Raw genomic sequence first — 21,975 nt, forward strand, 5'->3', positions numbered from 1 at the left:
GCTTAGACTATGAGGTGCATAGGACAGCACTTTGCAAGATTTGCTCATCGCACCATCCATCAGCCCGCCTCTTGGGGTAATGCGCTGGAATCTATTCAACAGGTGAGTAATCTGCAGGTGGCAGTATTCCTCGGAAGAGAAAGGTACTTACCTTCAGTCTTTTTGATGGATACTCTGTGTACCTACAGATTCCTCTCCCATGCCATCCACATCCCCGTTGATGGACGGTTACGCAGGAAAAGATAATAAGGTTTTATTTATTGGTTGCACTGCACTTTATCCAACTGATGTCGCTTCATCTGTTTGCCACAGAGGAGCAGATGCCACAAAAAGCAGATGGAAATTGACCTTGATGCACCCTGTTGGGTGCTATAAAAACTCGGTGGCGTCTACTGGCTCCAAGAGCTTTGAAGTTTCCGGATCCAGTCCGACACCTGTGATTATTCAACAGTTGAGGAATCTGCAGGTAGATGGACCGTCCACCTGCTAGGCACTTGGTAAACACTCTGGGTGCGGTGGTGACTCCGAATAAAAGGACTTTGAACTGATAGTGTTGTCCGTCCACTACGCACCTTTTATATTTCCTGTGAGAAAGATGTATGGGAATGTGGAAGTAGGGGTCCTTGAGATCTAGTGTGGCAAGGAAGTCTCCTGGTTGGAGCAGTGGAAGCACTTGGAGAGTGATCATGTGAAAGTGATCAGAGTGTATTGAGGGGTATGAGGTTGTTTATTGGCCTTAAGGGCCTCATCCTTTTTGGGGATTAGGAAATATAGGGAGTAAACTCCTGTTCCCTGATGTAGTAAAGGGACTGGCTCCATGGCTTGCTTTTGAAGCAGTGAGAGAACTTCTTGTTTTAAAAGTGTAAGATGTTCTGTGGCCATTGGACACTGCTTGGGTGGTATGTTTGGGGGGTTGCTGTAAGTTCCAGGCAGTATCCATGTTGGATAATCTCTCTTACCCACTTGTCTGTTGTGATGGAGTTCCAGACAGGTAGGAACTGTGATAATCTTCCCCCGACCGGAGTAGAATGGCCTGGGGGGAGTGGAGGGAAGTCACTGTTCAGCAGCAGGGGAGGTGCAAGTGTTATTGTTACCACGGCCTCCCCCTTTGTTGTTATTCCCTCTGTAACCTCCTCTAAAACATCCTCTGTTGGGGGATGTTTTGGGTGGTGGTTTTGAAGGAAGATGAGGTATCTGTACTGATGTTTTTAGAGGCTCTTCTATAAAAGGAGCGATGAAAGGAGCCATGTGTGTGTGGAGACTGTAGTTCTCCCATGGACTTTGCAGTCTCTGTGCCTTTCTTCACCTTTTCAAGAGTAGTGTCCACATCCGGTCCAAAAAGGTGTTCTTGATTGAACGGCTGATTTAAAATGGTTGTCTGGAACTCTTGCTTAAAGCCCGAAATGCGTAGCCAGGCATGTCGTCTGAGCAGCACACTAGTAATAATGGACCTAGAAGTAGTGTCTGCTGCATCAAGGGCGCATTTAATTGAGGCACCTGTTATTAATTTTCTTTCTTGAATGAGGTAATTTGCTTGAGTTTTGTATTGGTCTGGTAAATGCTGTAATAGGGTCTCCAGCTGGTCATAGTGGGCCCTATCATATCTAACCAGCAGTGCTTGAGTGTTGGCTATGCGCCAGTGATTGGCCGCCTGCGCAGCTACCCTTTTGCCAGATGCCTCTAGTAATTTGGATTCTTTATCGGGGGTGCTGCAACCCCTGAGGATTGTGAATTGGCGCGCTTCCTAGCGTTGGAAACTACTAGTGAATCCAAAGGCAGCTGTCCTTTGATATAGGCAGGATCGTCAGGGGCAGGTCTATATTTCTTATCGATTCTAGGATTTAGAATCCTGGCTCGTACAGGATCTTTGAATATGTCTGGGGCATGTTTAATGACCCCTTTAATCATTGGTAGTATTTTTACAGATTTTTGAGACTGTTCAAATGTATCTACAAGGAAATCCTCCTATGGTGTGTCTGAGTGCATGGTCACACCGTGAAAAACAGCAGCCCTATTAATGAGTTGCCCAAAACCAATATTGTTGTCTGGGGGAGATGGTTTTGTTGCGTATGGCTGTGGGCTTGGGAGGTTTATTAGTCTATTGGGTCGTTGAAATCCCAATTGTCCTGTGGTATATCGTCTGGATCTGTGAACGCGTCAATAGGGTGTCCCCCCCCCCCCCTTAAGTCATCATCATCATCATCATCATCTTGTGGTGGTGTATGTGGTGGAGAAGTTACAGGTTGAGGTGTTGTAACTGGTTTAGGGAGAGGAAGGGGATTGGAAGGAAAGACAGGAGCAGAAGGAGGCTTAGGTGAAGTGGCACAGTCCTTCTTGACAGCCACTGGAGTGTCTAAGTCCCTCTTGTTGGATGGCACAGCTGTGACATGTCCTGTTTTGGGACTAATTTAGATCTTTTTCTGTTTTGGATCGACAGGATCCGGATGAAAAAGTACCGCTTCCTCAATAACCGCTTTCGGCGCCGTTTATTTCGGTTCCTAGCGGGGTTGAGTTTGTGGTCTTTGGCCTTAGGAGGCGTGGTAGAATCCTTTGGCCTGTTTTTCGGATCCGAAGGCTTGGGTTTCGGAGCCGAAGCTTGATCTTTAGGCCTGGAAGTGTTCAAAGCCGTTTTATCCGTAGGCCTGGAGGTGTTCGGAGCTGATTTGTCTTTTGGCGCGGAAGGAACCGGAACCGATTTCAGAGAGGAGTGTTCTTTTGGCTTCGGTACCTAAGGCGCCGGTGGGACTATTATATGTGGTTTGCTTGGTCCCGAGCTACCGGATGGCTTGTATTTCTTCTTCAGAGCCAGGTCTGGAGGCGGGGCTTCTGAAGTGTGCTTTTGGTCCCTACTGGGACTAACAGGCAAAGTCTTGACAAGTGCCTTCTGTTTTGGTGGTGGGGTTGGGGCAGGGGCAGTGGTACTCACTCGTTGACCAGGAGTGATGGTGTCGTCCAAGTCTTCTGCCTCGGACACGATTTCCAGATCTTCGGAATCTTCTTCTGGGACATCTGGGCCTTCATCGAAGATGTCCACTGGTTCCGGAGCTGATCTCTGCGCCATGATGTGTCACCGAGCCTGATGATCTCGGATAGTCTTTTTCGATCGAAAAGAGGCGCAGGCTTGGCAGCTGGATTCGTCATGTTCTGGCGAGAGGAACAGGTTACAGACCTTATGATGGTCACTGTGTGGGAACTTTGCTCCACACTGGGGGCATTTTTTGAACGGCGTCCTTTCCATGAGCCGTAGGCTCTAACGGCGTTGATAGTCCCAGCGGCCCGCGTCGACGACCGGAATCAAACCGATGAAGGTAGTGTCGAAGTTTGAAGAGAATTTGAAGAGTTAGAGAAGTTGTGCGTGTCAAAAAAGTTTGAAAACAAAGTTTCGAACCGGTGCGCAAAAGTTCCATCCGAACCCAATGGCGGGAAAAAACAATCTAAGGATGGAGTTGATGCCCATGCGCACTATCGTCCAAGGGAGGAGTCACCTATCTCGTGACTACAAAGACTCGGGGTGGCCCCTCTTCACTTCCTACAGTAGGGGGGAGGGGTTGTGTGGGGGGGGGGTGATCATTTTAAGTTACACCACTGGCCATTAGATGGAAAAGCACAATCAGTGTCACAGATATAAAGACGTTCTGTAGGAAATATTTACCTTCTGAAACCTCTTTCCTTGCAGGTAGTGGACTGGATGTAGCCAAAAAGCAGCCGGGAGAAAAAACAACAGCCCCGCCATTTCAGAATACATCGCACCACAACTACTAAAAGAACATTCACTTCGGTCTGACAAAAACCAGGGAAGCAGTTTCCAAGGAAGAAACAAACTTTTCAGAAATGTGGGTTTACCTTTGCCACAGACAAACTTTTTAAAAACTTTCATCTCATTTCAAGTAGTATTGTGAGCAGAATGTAATTGTAATAGAAGAAAGACTTTACTATGACAGATTCAGGCACCCAGGGAGAATATTTGGACTTGTGCAAGACAGAGCGCTTGTAGATTTCAGTGCTGCAAACCGCACCACAACCAAACTGCAGCCGCTTAACTCAAAATGCAACAGTAACACCGCCACTGCTCTAACTCTCCCATCAACAGAGGACATCCGGTAAATGATGCCACAATAGACCTAAATGCCAAAGCAGGCATCATCAAAGTAATATTCTGCAATGCTTACTGCAGGTGACGAATGGTCATCCAGAACTGGCCATGAGAATGTTTTTTCTCCCCGCTGGATGACTAGTGTGGAGCACATTCGTCCGCAGTGACATCTTTGTTGGTATGTTTCATGTGATCCCTGTACTAAGTAACTGGGGCCAAATGTGCTCAGCTTTTTAAAGGTCGCAAACGTCTAACTCAAAAAAGCATTTTGTAATATTCAAAGCCCTATCTGCTTCGGTAACCTATTACCAAATCAAAAATTGGGTTTGCGATTTGTTATTCGGAAGGGGCGTGTTTAGGGCATTCCCTCCTAATAGAGACTCGCTGTGGTATGTGTGAATGATTTGCGACCAAAATGCGGTCGCAAAACATTCACATTTTACCACCTACTTCAAGTAGGTGGTAACTCATCTGCAAATGGGGAGGGGTGCCCAAGCGACCCCTTCCCCTGTGTAAAAACATTTTTCAAGAGCAGGTAGTGGTCCCACAGGTTACAATTAAAAAAAAATTTAAAAATTGTTTATTTTCTTTTTGAAACACATCCTGTTTTCCTTTAAGGTAAATGCAAGGGTGAGTTTCGCCCCACTGCTGCTACCCAGCAGAGGAAACAGTAAAAAAATTAAAATAAAATATTTTATGATCATTTTCTTTGTCATTGTTGCCTCTGCTGTGTAGCCGAGTCGCATGGTGGGGCCAAGCCATCACGAGCAGTCATCAGGAGGAGCAGTTGTCGGTTTGGCCGGCCCAAGACAGCTAGCCAAGCCGACATGGGCACTTAGCATTTCTCCAGCACTATGTGAGCGGCAAACCAGGCTGCTCAGACCAATCCAAGTGCTTCTTCATGCTGGGAATATTATTCCCAGTATGAGAAAAGTGCTGGGATTGGCATATGGGAGCCTGCGCAGTGTGCACCAGTCGATGATAGGGAGAGGAGCAAGATGGAGCGGGCACAGCGTCATATAAGTCTTCATTTATTTACTTTTAAATGTGTTATTTTTGTATTTATGTATCCCCCTGCACTGCTGTCTTACCACATTGCATCGGGAGCAGCCACAACTGGAAAATGGGCTGCTTTAAAAAAAAGAGATTGCTTTCTTTAAAAGCAATCACAGACATGGTGGTCTGTTGACCCCAGCAGGCCACCATCCCTGTGATTTTTTGTGATTCCCAATGGGTCGCAAATCGAGACCTACCGCCATTAATATTTATGAGGTAGGTCTGTTTGCGGCCCACTGGGAATCGCACTAAGTGTAAAGCACGCTTCAGTACATTAGTGTTTGCGATTACCAAAAAGCGAATCTCAAAAATTCACTATTTGGTAATTGTAAACGATTACCTATGTACATCTGGCCTATGGAATGCTAGCGAGTCAGTGGTTGTGAAGAAATAAAACGACTTTTAGTGCCACGTCTGCCAGTACCAAGGTCGAATGCCAAGTAGCCACACTGGACTTCAACATGACTCACCAGCAGCCTGCCCTTCCCACCTCTGATGCATCCTCTGCTCCACCCACAGTTATGCTGGCAGTATTACTTCGATAGCAGACAGATTTTGTTTGCTACTTTGGCCGATGGATATCCATCGTCTAACCATTTTCTCCACATCTTCAACTAGCAGTATTCAAACACTACCGCCTTACAGCCCGCCCATTAAGGGCCCGTTCCAGAGTCAAAGGCCAGAGTCGAAGGCAAGCAGGCATTTAATGGCCGGTTTAGCCCAGCTACAGGGGGTTATAAGGTTATTCGAACATTCTGCCACTAGAGGGCAGAATGTTCTAGCACATAAAACAAAGGCCTCACGGAGCCGAAGGGGGTTGTAATCCCCTCTGGCTCCGTGAGGCCTTTGTTCTGTGAACCACAAACATTGGAATGTTGGACCTCTGGGCTTTTACCTGCCATTAGGAGTCCAGAATGCTAGTTGTCTTCTGTCGTGCTCCCAGCATTTCAATTTTCTAATATAATTTAGAGCCAGATGTAGCGGGCTCTAAAGGCCATTAAAGGTCCACTCCAGCATTAAAGGCCTTTAACAAGGGAGCGGGCCTTTAATGGCCGGTAGCGCCTGCTACGGAGGGCTGTATGGCTATTAGAACATTTTGACTCTAGAGTGCAGAATGTTCTAATTTGTAAAAATAAAGGCCTCTCGGAGCCCTAGGCAGTTTACATCCCCTTGAGGTCCGAAAGGGTTTTGTTCACAGCAACAGCTGTGAAGTGAAAAAAGCAATGGAATGTTGCTCTCCGGGCTTCTACCGGCCATTAGAAGCCCGGAGCATATCATTGTCTTCAATGGAGCACTCAACATTCCAATGTTCTGTTATGCTTCAAGTGTGTGACAGGACTATCAGTCCTGAAAAGCAACGTCTGACACTTTCTCTCCAACCATTGCCTGTATCCAACCTGTGTTTTCTTGAGCACCGTGGAGTTGAACAGGCTTACTTTTTATCTATTCACTCATAACCTACTTCATCCTTTCCTGTGCGGCTTCCATGCCCTGTGCTCATGATCGAGACTGCTTTGTAGCTCATGTTTCCAAAAGCCTAACTTCGGCACACCACAACAGTTTATTGCTCATAATTCTCCACTTACTGGACATCTTCGATACAGGTGGTCACGATATCGAACACGATACTCTGATATCGCTCTGTATTTTGACCACAGCTCCGATGGCTTTCCCCAACCTCCTTCGTTATCCTTTCTCCATCCCATAGTGCTTGGCCCAGCTCTAGCCCTTCCCTCCTCCAGTGGACGCCATTCAAGGCCAGCATTGGGGCTTCTACTCTATGACCTTATCTCTTCCTTTGCATTCGATTGCTTGAATGACAAAAACACTCAGAGGTTCTTCCCTTTAAAAAACTCACTTCACACTCTGATCTCTCACTCGATGGCTCTAGGACCACTCATGATCAGCTGCTCGAAAACTGAAATGCTGTGGCCTACTCTAACCCATCTTCACAGGCCTACTGGTCTTTCCCCCATGATCTTGCTTCATCTCCTTCTGCCAGAAGTCTTTCAGTGCTCCTCAGCCCCGTAAACACTGCTTGCATCAGTCAAATTATCATTAACCCACCTTATAACTCACACTATTGAGGCCATTTAAACACTCGCCCAATCGGGACACTCTGCCATCTTAACAATCGCTGACATGTCCCTCAGGCTTCCAGCCCTCCATTTACAGGACCCACTGAGACCTTCCCTTGGACTGGTCTCCAGGTCTCGCCCACCATCGTCTCAGCCACCATCACATGACTGCAGCCTATCTGCTCCTAACGCGTGCTCTTTTTGTTAACACGCGCCAGAGAGGCCATCAATCGCCCAAACTAGATCCCCTTTGCTGTACTTGCACCGATCCCACAAACAAAGGTAAGGACACCAACTTCATGTTCAGCCACCGATCCCAGGTTCCTTTACAGTTATGGAGCATTTTCAATATTCCGTTTAGCTTTTTTATGTATATGTACACACGTCACTGAACTACTGATATTATTTAATTTCCTAAACAGTCGCAAACCTCCCTGGTGTCCATGGATCCCTGGGTAAAAACCACTGGCTTCAATGACCTACGGCTGGGGATCGCAGCCTTGAAAAAGTCCTTTGGACGAAACGTGTTTTATCCCAGTTGATGCATTGTGATGCGGGTTCCTTAAGGCACTGCTAGCAAAGACCACCACAGTTACACCTACATCTTTGGACACTATATTTATCAGAAATACTGTCTCGCGTTCAGGGCTGGTGTCCGCCCAGTGCCTTGTTCATGACTGTGGGTGACTGATTGTTCGATCAGCCTTCCACATCTGCAGGTGGAAGGTTGTTCCAGTAGTAGGGCACTTTTTGTTAATAGCAAGGAACTAAAATTACTCAGACATAAGAAATGTATGTTTGACTCATGTACACTTTAAACTTTTTATGTTTAGCTACTCGCGGTGGATATGCAATTCCAATCCCACTGCTGCTGTAGTAATAGTTGGTGTTATAGGGACCAGGCGCGTAATCACAACACATTCATGTTGTCGTGAAAGTCTTATGCTGGGTCTGCACAGAAAGTGATCCCTCTAGACACCAATCTATGGTTTCTAGAGGACCATCTCCTACTAATGCCAATACAGAGCTACTCAGATCTCTAGAACTCATCTCAGAGGCTTGTGATATATGGATGCAGCTTAAATCAAGACAGGTTCAAGTTGTTAAAACCACATACCTGAGGCAGGTCTTGACCCTCCACACACTGTGCAGCTGTGTTCTTCCTAGAGGAGAAACAGAAAAAATATTTCACAAAAACTATAAAAACCATTGACAAAAATCCAAAAGCAATGTTCTAGTGGTCTTCCTTTTCATGTACTACTTCTGTGTTCTAAGTCATTCCTGTAAATGCAGCAGAAGTGTTAGTCACTTTTGATTGGAAACACAGATTTGAAATTTCAGTATGTTAGAGATAGCTCAAGGCGCTGCATGTGAGGTCTGAGTAGTACATGCCGCCCAGAGACCGCAAGTCATCCCTTCGTTCGCAGGTAGCTCACACCGTTCAAACACCCTCAGCTGTCAGTGTCAGATGTAAGGAGCTCATGCATTCACATAGATCGCGGAGTGCCCCAAGTCGGGTGAGAGTAGCTCACCTAGCACAAGGATCGCACTATCCTAAATCAGGCGCAATCAACACCTCCCGTCAAGAGCTCTCCAGTGAGCTACAAGTCAGTCACTCCACCTGAAGATCTTCAGATGTTCCTGTCAGGTGTGAGGAGCGCGTCTGGGGCGGAGCTCTTAAGGCAGCCCAGGTCAGATGTCAGTCACTCACTCACCCAATCCAGAAATCTCAGTTACATGTCAGTATCTCACTCAACAACGAGATGTTATGTTGTGCATGTGAGGTGTGACCAGCTTGTGCACTCCATAGATCTCAAGCAGTCCCCAGTTAGAGCAGTAGCTCCCCCAGGCCAGAGCTCTCGGTTATTGCATGGCAGTTCTCTTACAGCCAGAGATCTCAATTATTGCATGGCCTTCCTCTGCCAGCCCAGATATCTCAATTATTGCATAGCCTTCCTCTGCCAGCCCAGATATCTCAATTATTGCATGGCCTTCCTCTGCCAGCCCAGATATCTCAATTATTGCATGGCCTTCCTCTGCCAGCCCAGATATCTCAATTATTGCATGGCCTTCCTCTGCCAGCCAAGATATCTCAATTATTGCATGGCCTTCCTCTGCCAGCCCAGATATCTCAATTATTGCATGGCCTTCCTCTGCCAGCCCAGATATCTCAATTATTGCATAGCCTTCCTCTGCCAGCCCAGATATCTCAATTATTGCATGGCCTTCCTCTGCCAGCCCAGATATCTCAATTATTGCATGGCCTTCCTCTGCCAGCCAAGATATCTCAATTATTGCATGGCCTTCCTCTGCCAGCCCAGATATCTCAATTATTGCATAGCCTTCCTCTGCCAGCCCAGATATCTCAATTATTGCATGGCAGTTCTCTTACAGCCCAGAGATCTCAAGTGGTCTGCAGCCAGATCCCAGCCACACCCCCAGTCCAGAGACCTCCAGTTTGATAAAAGCACCTCTTCCGGTTCATAGATCTCATGCTGTCCTAGACTAGATCCCAGTAACCTTCCCAGTCCAGAGCGGGTTAGATGGGTTTAGCTCCCCTTGGTCCACAGATCTCAGTGTCCCACCCAGCCTAGAGCCTTCTAGTTATATAGGATACAACCCCATCCCCCAGTCCAGAGATCTCATGCTGTCCTAGACTAGATCTTAGTAACCTACCCAGTCCAGAGCCAGTTAGATGGGAGCCGCTCCACTCGATCCACAGATTTCAGGAACCCGCCCAGTCCAGAGGTCTGCAGTTAGAGAAGAGCTCCCAATCCACAGATCTCAAGATATCCTAGACTAGATCTCAGTGACCCGTCCAGAGATCTCCAGTGAGATACCTGTAGCTCCCCGAGTCTCAAGCTACCCCGGGCCAGCTCTTAGTCACTGGCCATGTACAGAGACCTCTCGTTAGAGGAGAGTAGCTCCTTCAGTCAAGAGATATCAAGCTGTGCTAGGCAGGGCCTCCTGAGACCTTAACACGGACAAGACAGAAGTCCTCATCTTTGGGATCAACACCTCGCCTTGGAACGATGCACGATGGCCTGCTGAACCCTGCAAATCCCCCACCCTGACAGACCACACCCGTAACCCCGACATCTTCTTGGACAGCAAGCTATCGATGAAGAAAGAGATAAACACAGTTTCATCCACCTGCTTCCACTCCCTATGGATGCTCTGCAAGATCTTCAGTCAACACCAGAAGGACCGTCACGCAGGCCCTCGTCTCCAGCAGGCTGGACTACGGGAACACACTCTAGATAGGAATCACTGCCCGCCTCCTAAAGAAGCTCCAGACAATACAAAACTCAGCTGCAAGACTCATCCTCTACCTCCCCAGACGGACCAACATCACCCAGTACCTCAAGAAGCTACACGGGCTCCCGATCCAGAAGAGATGCCAGTTCACGGTGTTGACCCACTCAAACAAAGCCCGGCACAACAAAGGACCGGCGTTCATCAACAAATGCACGAACTTCCACCAACCGACCAGACACCTATGATCCCCCATCCTCTTCCTCGCAGACACTCCCCGGATCCACCAAAGCAAATGCTGAGGGCGCTTCTTCCACACCTACCGGCCAAAGTTTGGCACAACCTTCCCCTGCCCCTCAGGAGCGCCCCATCACTTCAGCAATTCAGGAAAGGACCGGTCCAGGGATCTCCAGCTGGATGAAGGGAGCTCTCCAGGACGGAAAATACAAGAACGCAAAGAAGCCACCGGACTCATGAGCTGTTGAGGGGCTGGTCACCCGGGAGATGGGGAGCTCTCCCATACAGGCTTGGTCTTGATCTCAGTCCTCCGTGAACCTACAGTGCCTCGGATGGGTCGAGCCGGGTTCGAGGCTCTCTGTAGGAGTCACAAGGCACCCTCTTGTTTGCTCCACAGCAACATCAGGAGGGCAAGGGAAATATTTGCACAGCATGATCCGGCACGCCTCTGCGGCTTCTCTTTGTATATTTTATTCAATAGCACATAGCCAGGAGTCCACGGGTGGGTGCTTTCTGCACGCCTGACTGCAAGAGCCTGTGTTTTGTCACTCATTTGAATGGGCCACGGCCACCCTGAGTGCCCCCAGGTGACAAAACCCTCAGTTAAGACCCTGCTCATCACCGCCCCCAACGCCGGACGCTTGCAGGACCCACCGCTCCACCATAGAGCCCTGGCAAGCTTCCTCTGTGCTTTGGCATAGAACCCATGCCCGCACAGAGGCAGAATGACTGGACAGGTGCCTGGGTGCAACTTGCCTCTGCCACTTTAGGGTACAGACAGGGGCGTGGCTTGGTCAGTAAGACCGGGGAAGGGGAGGGTAGGAGCTTCAGATGTCTCAACAATCACTCTGGCATATAATGTTAAAATACATTAAAGGAGAAGCAGGGCACGTGAGAGGGGCCTAAGGGCAGTGGAAAGGGAGAGGAATGGGGACTGGTAGGATCACTAACCGAGAGAAACAATATTTTGTGAAATAATCAGTATTTTTAAGGCTTTCAAACAGAGATGAAAGATAGTGTGTGTATGTGTGTGTTTTGTTTCGGTGTGTGCATGCAAAAATCCGAGGTGAAATCCAACAGACACCTCACCATACCCGACGCAAAGCTTCTGTACCCAACTATTCATCACAAAATTCATTTATTAGTGGGGGTGTAACACCCCAAACTCCCCCTGAAGCTACGCTCCTGGGTAAAGAACACATTTCTTAGCTAGAGGTGAGCATGGCACCAGAAATACAAGGCCACGGTGGGCAGCTGTGCTGGAAACCTGGCAGGCCACCGCCCTGGGCCCTGTTGGCCTTTCCAGTGCCACCATGGTCGTCCCTTCTGAGGAGCTGTGTCCTGTCCTTCTGCACAACCCTAGCTGCAAAGTTAGGACAGACCCCCTGTGACACTCACAGGCCTCTGACCAGTTTACATTCTTTGCCTTGATGTGGAGTGGTGTGGCTCACTGGTTAGAGGCGGCAGACCCGGAAGCAGAGAACGGCCCGGGACCAGGGTTCAATTCTCGACGCGGCAGGGTCGTGGACCAGGGTCAGCGGACTCGATAATTCTCGCCTCGGTGCCTATTCTAACCAGGGATCACACTCGGCAACTCTGGGCATTAGCTTGCCTCATCTCCACAACGGCCCCCCACATACGCCGGGGATGCCTGGTTTCACCTTGGAGATACCCAGCAGGGACCATCTCACAGGGATAGCCAGGACGGGTTCCCCAGCGGTCTACAGCGCCACGATGCCTCAGGGCAGCAGTGCGCTTTACAAGACCACATACATTACATTACATTGATCCACAGTAGACTTGTGCAAACACAAAGACCTTTTCTGAGCACCAGTGGCTTTTTCCTACATATTGGGCACACGCTGAAGGGAGTAAGCAGCAACCCCAAAGCCCTTGCAAAGCACTGGAATGTGTCAATGGTGAGGCTTCGTGTTTAGGGGCTCCACCCTTTCACTGTGCTCCAGGAAGAAACCCTACTGTCTCCAGGTAAACCCCAGACACACCTGTTCACATGGACACCCTTTCACACCCTACTTTGAATCTGCTGTGTTGCTAATGGCTGGACCCAAATATAGAGTCACTCCCCCATCGAAGTGCAGATTCGGACACGGACACTATTGTACTTAAAATCTTATTCAAACCCAACTTGGGCCCACTAGCTTCAAGGAACGAACAACTTCATGTAGTTAGAGGCTCTTGAAATGTTTAAAATGTGACAAATGGGTCGAAAGGCTTAGCTTTTTAGGTCTGACCATTGACACAGCTTTAGATGTCTGGCCAGATTCATGTATAAAAAAATAAAAAAAACTTAGATGTAAAATGTTTAAATATAGGGAGCTTTGGGACAGCTTTCTTCAATCATTGGTCTGTTAAACTGTCTTTCATATGTTGCTCCCACCCACCACAGCACCTGCCAATGAGTCAAACCATTTAGCCATTGGTCTCCCTCACTGCGAGTGATGACATTTCATCATCACACAGAGCAGTGCACTTGAGGACCCGGGCTCGCGGGCCGATGTCTCCGTCTACCGGGGCGCTTGCTTCCCGTCCAAGGGCACTGTATCCCACACAGACACTGGCAGTACGGGCAGACATGTTAGGATGGTTTTTCCTAGGCCTGAGAGGTAAATTCTGTTCCGTTTGCAGAATGTGGGTACTTTAGCGGTCTGCGGAGAACGAAAAATTTCCCAAAATTCTGCGTTCCGAAACTTTGTGAAATGTTTTGCTTTTTCGCGCTCTCAAATGGGTGTTCGCAAGATATTTCCCCCCCGAGCACGCAAACAGCGATTGCGAACAGTAAAAAAGCATTGCAAACAAGCAATTCCTCGTGTTTGTGGAATTTCTGCGTGTTTGTGGAGATTGTTTACCGTTTCGCTGATTTTTGCGGAGCGCGATTACACAAATTCCGCCCACCCCTAGTTTTCCCCCATACTTCAGTATTAGTTTACCGTTTCAAAATGGCAGAGGAATAGTTTAGAATGGTAAACCAACGAGAAAGCATGGCAAAAACATTCATTAGCATTCCAAAATGTTAGAAACCTTGCTTGTAAATGTGTCTACCATCGTGACATGGTAAATAATGTGAACATATGTAAAAACATTCAACCGTGGCTGCCAATGCATGTGTGGTCAACCGTCTTTAAATGCTTCCTGCCATAATCTGTAATTGTGACATCGCTCCAAGATGGCCGACGCATTGATTTCAATATCATTAATATGAGAATGGCAGGGTGAGCTCATATTATATGTTTGACAATCCTGCTAATGCTATGCAAAGACGAAAGTTCATGGATGGGAGGGAGTTTCACAAAGGGTTTTGTTTGTAAAGGTTTTTATTTATAACTAGCATTGCTGCGATCTCAGAAGAAATTAAATTTAAGGAAACTTGTTATGATAACATTCAATTTACATTGTGTCATTTTTATTGAAACGTATTCATTTTAATATGGAAAACATTTTAAAGTGTTGTTTTAATTCTGTTTATTTATTAGAGTGCTTGTAGATACACTGTATTTTTTGTTTTTCCGTCTGGTGCGTATACGAATAAATCAGAAGGTTTTCCGACGTGTGAGCTGGCCACATACAGTTGTCCATGTGAGAAGCACGGATTCTCCAAATCTAGTCCACACACTTGCAGCGATTGTCCTTGTGCTTTGTTGATGGTCATTGCAAAAGCGAGTCGCACCGGAAACTGTAAACGTTCAGTATTGGAAAGATTATGAGGGCCCTGGGGACCGATATTTAACAAAATTTTTTTCCAGAAACCTTCGCGGGAGTGTACTCAACAACTTTTAACAATTTTTTTTTTTTGACAGAAACCTTCGCGGGAGTGTACTCAACAACTTCCCAAAGTTTCATGTAGATCGGATGAATGGTGTAGTAATGCATAAAGGACAAACAGACATACTTTTGTTTTTATATATATAGATAGATGTGGCGTAAGAGTATGATTGGGTTACATTAGTTATGGGAGTTTGTGTCTTTTTTTAAAAGCTAATGTGCATGAATTACAGTTTGCAAAATGTGTTGAAAGACCACAGATTATGATGCATGTCCGAATGTCAGATATATTAATAGTGGTTTTAATTCCTATCTATAGCTACCCCTGAGGAGGGGTGTCGAGCGCGAAATGCATTTACAATGAACATAGTTGCCCAGGATGAATTGTGCATACCCACGTGGTACAGAAAAAGGCCTGGATAGGCACACCTACAGCATTTGAAACAAATGGGGAAACATGCAGCCTTTTATATGAACTGAGAAAGGAATGGGGAATCGATCAAATGGAATAAAAACATGGATTTATATTGATTCAAATCCATGATTAAACCGACAAAGTCTGCTGAATATGTTTCATATTTCCTGTGCGACAGGCGGATGGACCGTAATGTCCCTTCACATATGTTGAAAGACGCATCGATTTCAACATGTCTGCCATGATGGGATGGTATTATGGGAAACTCAGACCCTTGCGCTAACATTTTTGTGCGCGTGCCACATGCGTCCGTGCACGCGGAGGTGGCAGTATTATTCTGGAGTGTGACCAGACCTACATAGAGAATCCTGAGCAGGTGCTTCCACACAAGACATCGCTGCAAACCTTGTGCTGAGCAAGGTCGCCGCCATAACCCACGCCGCACCTCGAATGCAGATGAGTCAAACCAGGTGTGCAACCTACATCCAGCTGGGATATAACATATGGCCCACAGCATGTGGGGGCCACAGGCCTACCCTACCCTACAGGAGCCCCTCACGCAGCTATTGAATGACAGTGAGATCTGGCTGCAGCCTGCTCTTGGGTCTGTGGTGTAGGGAGACCCTGCTGAGAAGGTGCCTCGGTGTCTCTCTCCCTATCACTGAGAACAAGAGAGGGGGGGAGCAAAATAAAGGCAGAGAGACTAGGGGAAGAACGGTAGAGGAGGGGGCACATGAAATATATGAGTAAAAGAAAGAGAGAACATGTGAGAGGTCAAGAAGACAAAGGTGAGAAAAAGATTAAAGTGTGGGAGAGATAGAAGGGAGGAGAGAGAAGCCTATGAGAAGGGGGGGAGACAGCTAGAAAGAGCTAGGCGAGGAAGACACAGGTGACAGAGAGAGGGGGCGAACAAGGGACATCACGAAGAGAAGTGAGGAAAGAGCTGAAAAAGAAAGACCAAAAAGTGAGCGAAAAACAGCGCAGGTGAAAGAGGGGTAAGGCGTCCGCCAGACTGGAGAGAGTGAGAGGACACCAGACTGACACGTGTGTGAGAGAGAGAGAGAAGTTAAAAAGAGAGTGCTACGTAAGGCGACCGCCAGGCTGGAGAGAGCGAGAGGACACCACAGACTGACACGTGTGAGAGAGAGAGAGAGAAGTTATAAAGAGAGTGCTAAGGGTGGGTGTGAAATGGGGCCAAAACGGGCTGCAATACATTACAAGAGACAGAGGGAAGAGCTGAGGAGAGAGAAGCAGAGAGATACAGGGGGAACAAGTGAAAGGGAAACGGTAGCAAAGAAAGAAGATGGGAGACGTGAAGAATGGTGACGGGAAAGGAATTACAAGAGACAGTGAGGAAGAGAGACGGCACAGGAGACATGAGGGGTGGAGCAGGAGAAAACGAGCCAGAGTTGACAAGGGAAAAAAGAGATGGAAGAGTAGAGAGAGGCAGAAAGCAAGAAGGAAGAGAGACAGCTTGGATAAACAGCTGCCCAAGGAGGGAGTGAGCACCGCCCCAACAAACCCTGCACACACACCTGGCAGCACCAGCCATGTGGAATCTCCTCAATCAATATTTATCAGTCATAGGTAATTCAAACATTCTTCCCACCACTTTCCTTTGTTACAGGAGACGCCGTGAGAGAGATGGGTGTGCTGAGGGGTGAGTTGTGCTCAGATGACTAGCGTTGCCCCCCGCTGGGGAGGCCAGCCAGGCCGAAACCAGTCTGGGGTGGCTTAAGTTTCCATCCGGAGCTTGGCCCCTTGGCTGGACCGTTCCGATTGGAGCAGAACCACTAAGCCAGGATTGGTAAAGTGGGTAAAAAATGATGGACTGGAATGAAGTCTTGACTTTTGACCAGAGCGTCTGCCCACCCTTTTCTTCTTTGTCTAAGGTAGATTACAAGGCTAGGCTGTATTGACTACATGGAAGACCCAAGCATGCTGAGGCCCAGACATCTGGTTTTAAGGGTTGGATGGACAGAGAGCTCATTAGCTAGCCGGACAGACAGCCAAAAGCCCTGGGGGATTTGCATAGTTTTTTGTAAACACCTATATGGTTGCCCCTTCCTCTCAAATGTTTCTGTAGAATATGTGGCTGTTATGAACGCATCTTCCAGGCTGCTTTAAGTTACAAGTCTGCCACTGCCTACTGTGACCAGACGTCCCCGTTTTCCCAGGACGGTCCCCGTTTTTGGAGAAGTGTCCCCGTGTCCTGACACTTTTCTCCAAGTGACTCAAATGCCCCTGTTTTCAAACAGTGTCCCCGTTAAACACAGAAATGTCCCTGTTTTTCAATGTCCCGGTTGAGCATGCGCGTGCATGCTCTCTTTGCACTGTTTACGGCGTGTCGTCACCGAGGTGAGTGCTGTAGCAGAAAGTGTAAATTTAACAAAAATAGTACTAATGCTGCTGCGTAAAGGAGAGGGGTGCCAATAAAAGACCTCAGATTTTTTGTCTGTAATGCTTCATCTCAGTCTGTAGAGGGAGCTATCATTGTAGTCCTTTTTCTATGTCTATGACGACTGTCAAATAGTCCTACTTTTATGTCGATGGTTGCTGCAAACCATAGTCCTACTTCTAGGTCTATGACCTGTCCCCGTTTTTTGTTTTGAGAATCTGGTCACCCTAGGGCCCCACTGCCTACTGGCTTCGCCCTGTACCCCGTGCGTACCTGCTGTGGTCAGTAAAGGACACAGGCTGCCTTGCACTTTGACCCCCAGTTACTGTCTTTGCTAGTGAATACAGAAGCTCCTATCAGATGTTTATGCTTTTAGTGCAGTAAGTATCCCGGTGGAAGTGAGACGCACTGGTTTAGTAGCAATGAAAACAGAGACGCAGGATGAATTGGCCAGAGTCTGTAGGCTGAATGTGAGTTGTGGTCTATAGCATCCGAGCCACCGAAGGCGCAGCGCTACAGAGGCGGCTGGCAAATTCTGAAAGTGGTGAGGCGTGTAAATCTTAAATAGGCTTATAACAAATGGTAAATGCTTTATAAACAGAATGCACCCTAATCACTTTTGCAGTATGGATTTCATTTTCCTGCAATAGGTGTTGAATGAAATTCATATTGCAGAGGTGATCCGGGCACAATCCCTTTATAAAGCATTTGCCACCTGTTATAAGCTGGAGACTGCCAAAAATAAACATAAATCTGACCTGAGCCCCTGGAATGTCCCGCCTCGCACGGCTCAGCTGTCAATTTCTGCGTGCTGTTCCCACACAAGAGAAGCTCTAGGCATCCCAGCCAATCCAATCACTGCTCTCAGGCTGCTTACAATACTAGACAGCATAAGAGAAGTGCCAGGATTGGCTGGGTCAGGTAAAGACAACGCTCCATCTGAGACGGACGGGCTGTCTCTCTGCTGCGTCACCAACCGGGTAATATTGCATCTGGGAGCCTGAACTGCGCATGTCAGGCTGGCCACAGTGAAAACACCAGCCAATCTGACACTGGCCAATGGCCATCCCTCAAAAAAGAAGTCTTTTGGCTGGACGTTATAGGATTGTGTCTGTTTGGGGACTGGTGAGTTCTGAGCTTCTGCCCCCAAACTATAAACTGGTCTCATTATGTCATCCTAGGCAAACATTTGATTTAGCAAAGCCACCTTTTTCTTCATTATCTCATTTGAGAGTACCTTCCAGTATGCGAGTTCAGCATTCCTGCTGTACAAAAAAACCTATTTGGATGTATTTAATAGACTAAACATTATCTCCGTGCATAATAGGAGTCTAGCCCACATATAGGGTAGACATGACCCCTGACCTTCCTCTTAGTTCACTAATAGCATTTTCACCAGGTCAGGGGCAGGACTGTTTCTCAGTTCATCTTTAAAAACTCACTTTTAATACATATATTGCTAAAGCATGATGTGGTAGTGCTCCGTCATCTACAAACAGCACATTTTCCATTGAAAAGGCCAAAAAAGTCCCCACTAACAGGCAGTTTTACTTAGAAAACTATACAGGGAATAAACAGTAAGCTGTGGGAATTGGGGTTCAGCAAACTTATTTATCATTTGCACATCACTAAGTAAAGTGTACTGATTTGTTTTCATCCTATTAAAATATTTTTTTTCATCACACACAATTACAAAACAAGAGCTTTCATAACTATTGAAATGTATTTAGAAAGGTTTGTATAGTTCACTTTTTAGCTATTTGATTGTGTGTTGGAATAAAACATGACATCCTACAGCCGTTCGTATCACATTCTTTGTACAACAGGTTTGTTAGTCAGTTCACTTTACAAAATCCTCCAACTTTGCAGTCGGAGAAAGAAAAGTAATTGTAGATGTAAACTGACTTTTGACCTCTGTCTCTCAGCACAGAATAAATGTGACAAGATAAAAACAAGAGTTAAAGGTATCTTTTATATATTATAACCCTTCACTTTGTGAGTGACCAGAACACCGATTTGTCAGCTTGCCAGAAGGGGCGAGCAGGCACTAAATATTACTCGCCCTGATAAAATCTGACTCACCATAGCGAGCGGGCGAGTAGATTTGGTGAGGCATGTTTTGTTTGCCTTAACCTGTTCTGCGCTCACGTGGGCCAACGGCCAACGCGAGCACTACCTTCGGGGTGCTGCGCACGACTGTTGGCCGACGCAGCCCCGCCCACCCATTAGAATGCCCACACCACGGCGGACTGTCCGTCGCGGTAAATAGGTTAAATTAAAGCATTATTCAAAGCTTTTTCCTCCAGCTTCAGCACCCTCTGCATGCCCCACAGATCTACAAGTGGATCCCCACTGAAACGAGAAGAACGGTCACCCAGGCCCCTGTCAGCAGCAGACTGGACTACGGAAACGCCCTCTACGCAGGAACCTCGGCCAAACTCTCGAGACGGCTCCAACGCATCAAGAACGCCTCCGCACGCCTGCCCCTCGACATCCCTCGCCGCAACCACATCACACCCCACCCCACCTGAGACCTGCACTGGCTCCCGGTCAACAATAGGATCACCGTCAAGCTCCTCACCCACGCACACAAGGCACTCCACAACACCGGACCAGCGTACCCAGGCCCGGACTGGCCGTTAGGGGCACCGGGAAATCCCCCGCTGGGCCGCACGGGTGGGGGCCGGTTTGGGGCCCCTGGGGGCCGTTATTGTTACAGGGTCGTTTTTGCAGCATAGCTGCAAAAACGGCCCTGTAACAAAATCGGCCGAAAACCGGCCCTGGCAGAGAGCGCGGCCGCCTCTTCCCCGCCCCGCCCCCCCCCCAGGAGGTGGGGAGGGGGGGCCGGCCGAGTACTTTGCCAGGGCCGGTTTTGGTTCCCAGTCCGGCCCTGAGCGTACCTCAATAGATGACTCCGCTTCTACACCCCCACCCGCCAGCTCCGCTCCGCCGACCTCGCCCTCGCCACCGTCCCCCGCTTACGAAGAGCGACCTCCGTCGGCAGATCGTTCTCCCACTTCGCCGCCAAGACCTGGAACATCCTCCCCACCTACATACGGCAGACCCAAGACCTGCTGACATTTAGGAGGATACTCAAGACCTGGCTGTTCGAATAAAACATGACATATTGCAGAGGTGATCCGGGCACAATCCATTTATAAAGCATTTACCAGGTGTTATAAGCTGGAGACTGCCAAAAATAAACATAAATCTGACCTCGGCCCCTGGAATGTCCCGCCTGGCACCGCTCGGCTGTCAATTTCTGCGTGCTGTTCCTACACAAGAGAAGCTCCAAGCATCCCAGCCAATCCAAGCACTGCTCTCAGGCTGCTTACAATACTAGACAGCATAAGAGCAGTGCCAGGATTGGCTGGGTCAGGTAAAGACAACGCTCCATCTGAGACGGACGGGCTGTCTCTCTGCTGCGTCACCAACCGGGTAATATTGCATCTGGAAGCCTGAACTACGCATGTCAGGCTGGCCACAGTGAAAACACCAGCCAATCTGACAATGGCCAATGGCCATCCCTCAAAAAAGAAGTCTTTTGGCTGGACGTTATAGGATTGTGTTTAATAGACTAAACATTTTCTCTATGCATATTAAGCGTCTAGCCCACATATAGGGTAGACATGACCCCTGACCTTCCTCTTAGTTCACTAATAGCATTTTCACCAGGTCAGGGGCAGGACTGTTTCTCAGTTCATCTTTAAAAACTCACTTTTAATACATATATTGCTAAAGCATGAGGTGGTAGTGTACTGTCATCTACAAACAGCACATTTTCCATTGAAAAGGCCAAAAAAGTCCCCACTAACAGGCAGTTTTACTTAGAAAACTATACAGGGAATAAACAGTAAGCTGTGGGAATTGGGGTTCAGCAAACTTATTTATCATTTGCACATCACTAAGTAAAGTGTACTGATTTGTTTTCATCCTATTAAAATATTTTTTTTTCATCACACACAATTACAAAACAAGGGCTTTCATAACTATTGAAATGTATTTAGAAAGGTTTGTATAGTTCACTTTTTAGCTATTTGATTGTGTGTTGGAATAAAACATGACATCCTACAGCCGTTCGTATCACATTCTTTGTACAACAGGTTTGTTAGTCAGTTCACTTTACAAAATCCTCCAACTTTGCAGTCGGAGAAAGAAAAGTAATTGTAGATGTAAACTGACTTTTGACCTCTGTCTCTCAGCACAGAATAAATGTGACAAGATAAAAACAAGAGTTAAAGGTATCTTTTATATATTATAACCCTTCACTTTGTGAGTGACCAGAACACCGATTTGTCAGCTTGCCAGAAGGGGCGAGCAGGCACTAAATATTACTCGCCCTGATAAAATCTGACTCACCATAGCGAGCGGGCGAGTAGATTTGGTGAGGCATGTTTTGTTTGCCTTAACCTGTTCTGCGCTCACGTGGGCCAACGGCCAACGCGAGCACTACCTTCGGGGTGCTGCGCACGACTGTTGGCCGACGCAGCCCCGCCCACCCATTAGAATGCCCACACCACGGCGGACTGTCCGTCGCGGTAAATAGGTTAAATTAAAGCATTATTCAAAGCTTTTTCCTCCAGCTTCAGCACCCTCTGCATGCCCCACAGATCTACAAGTGGATCCCCACTGAAACGAGAAGAACGGTCACCCAGGCCCCTGT

The 21,975-nt window shown here is 47.6% G+C and overlaps 1 protein-coding gene across 8 annotated transcripts in view; it reads right to left on the reverse strand.

The window, feature by feature from the left end:
* SLC29A1 (solute carrier family 29 member 1 (Augustine blood group)) overlaps window positions 1-21,975 on the reverse strand; it is a 444,508-nt gene that overhangs the window by 224,960 nt on the left and 197,573 nt on the right. For 7 of the 8 annotated variants that reach the window (XM_086925861.1, XM_086925862.1, XM_086925868.1 and 4 more), the window contains one exon: window positions 8,345-8,390. The gene's annotated coding sequence lies outside the window, so the exon portion shown is untranslated. Of the gene's footprint in view, window positions 1-8,344; window positions 8,391-10,805; window positions 10,826-21,975 lie in introns of those variants that run through there. The other variant, XM_086925863.1, reaches the window with a different exon arrangement.

This window comes from Lissotriton vulgaris, chromosome 6 (genome assembly GCF_964263255.1).
Source record: "Lissotriton vulgaris chromosome 6, aLisVul1.2, whole genome shotgun sequence".
NCBI lineage: Eukaryota > Metazoa > Chordata > Amphibia > Caudata > Salamandridae > Lissotriton > Lissotriton vulgaris.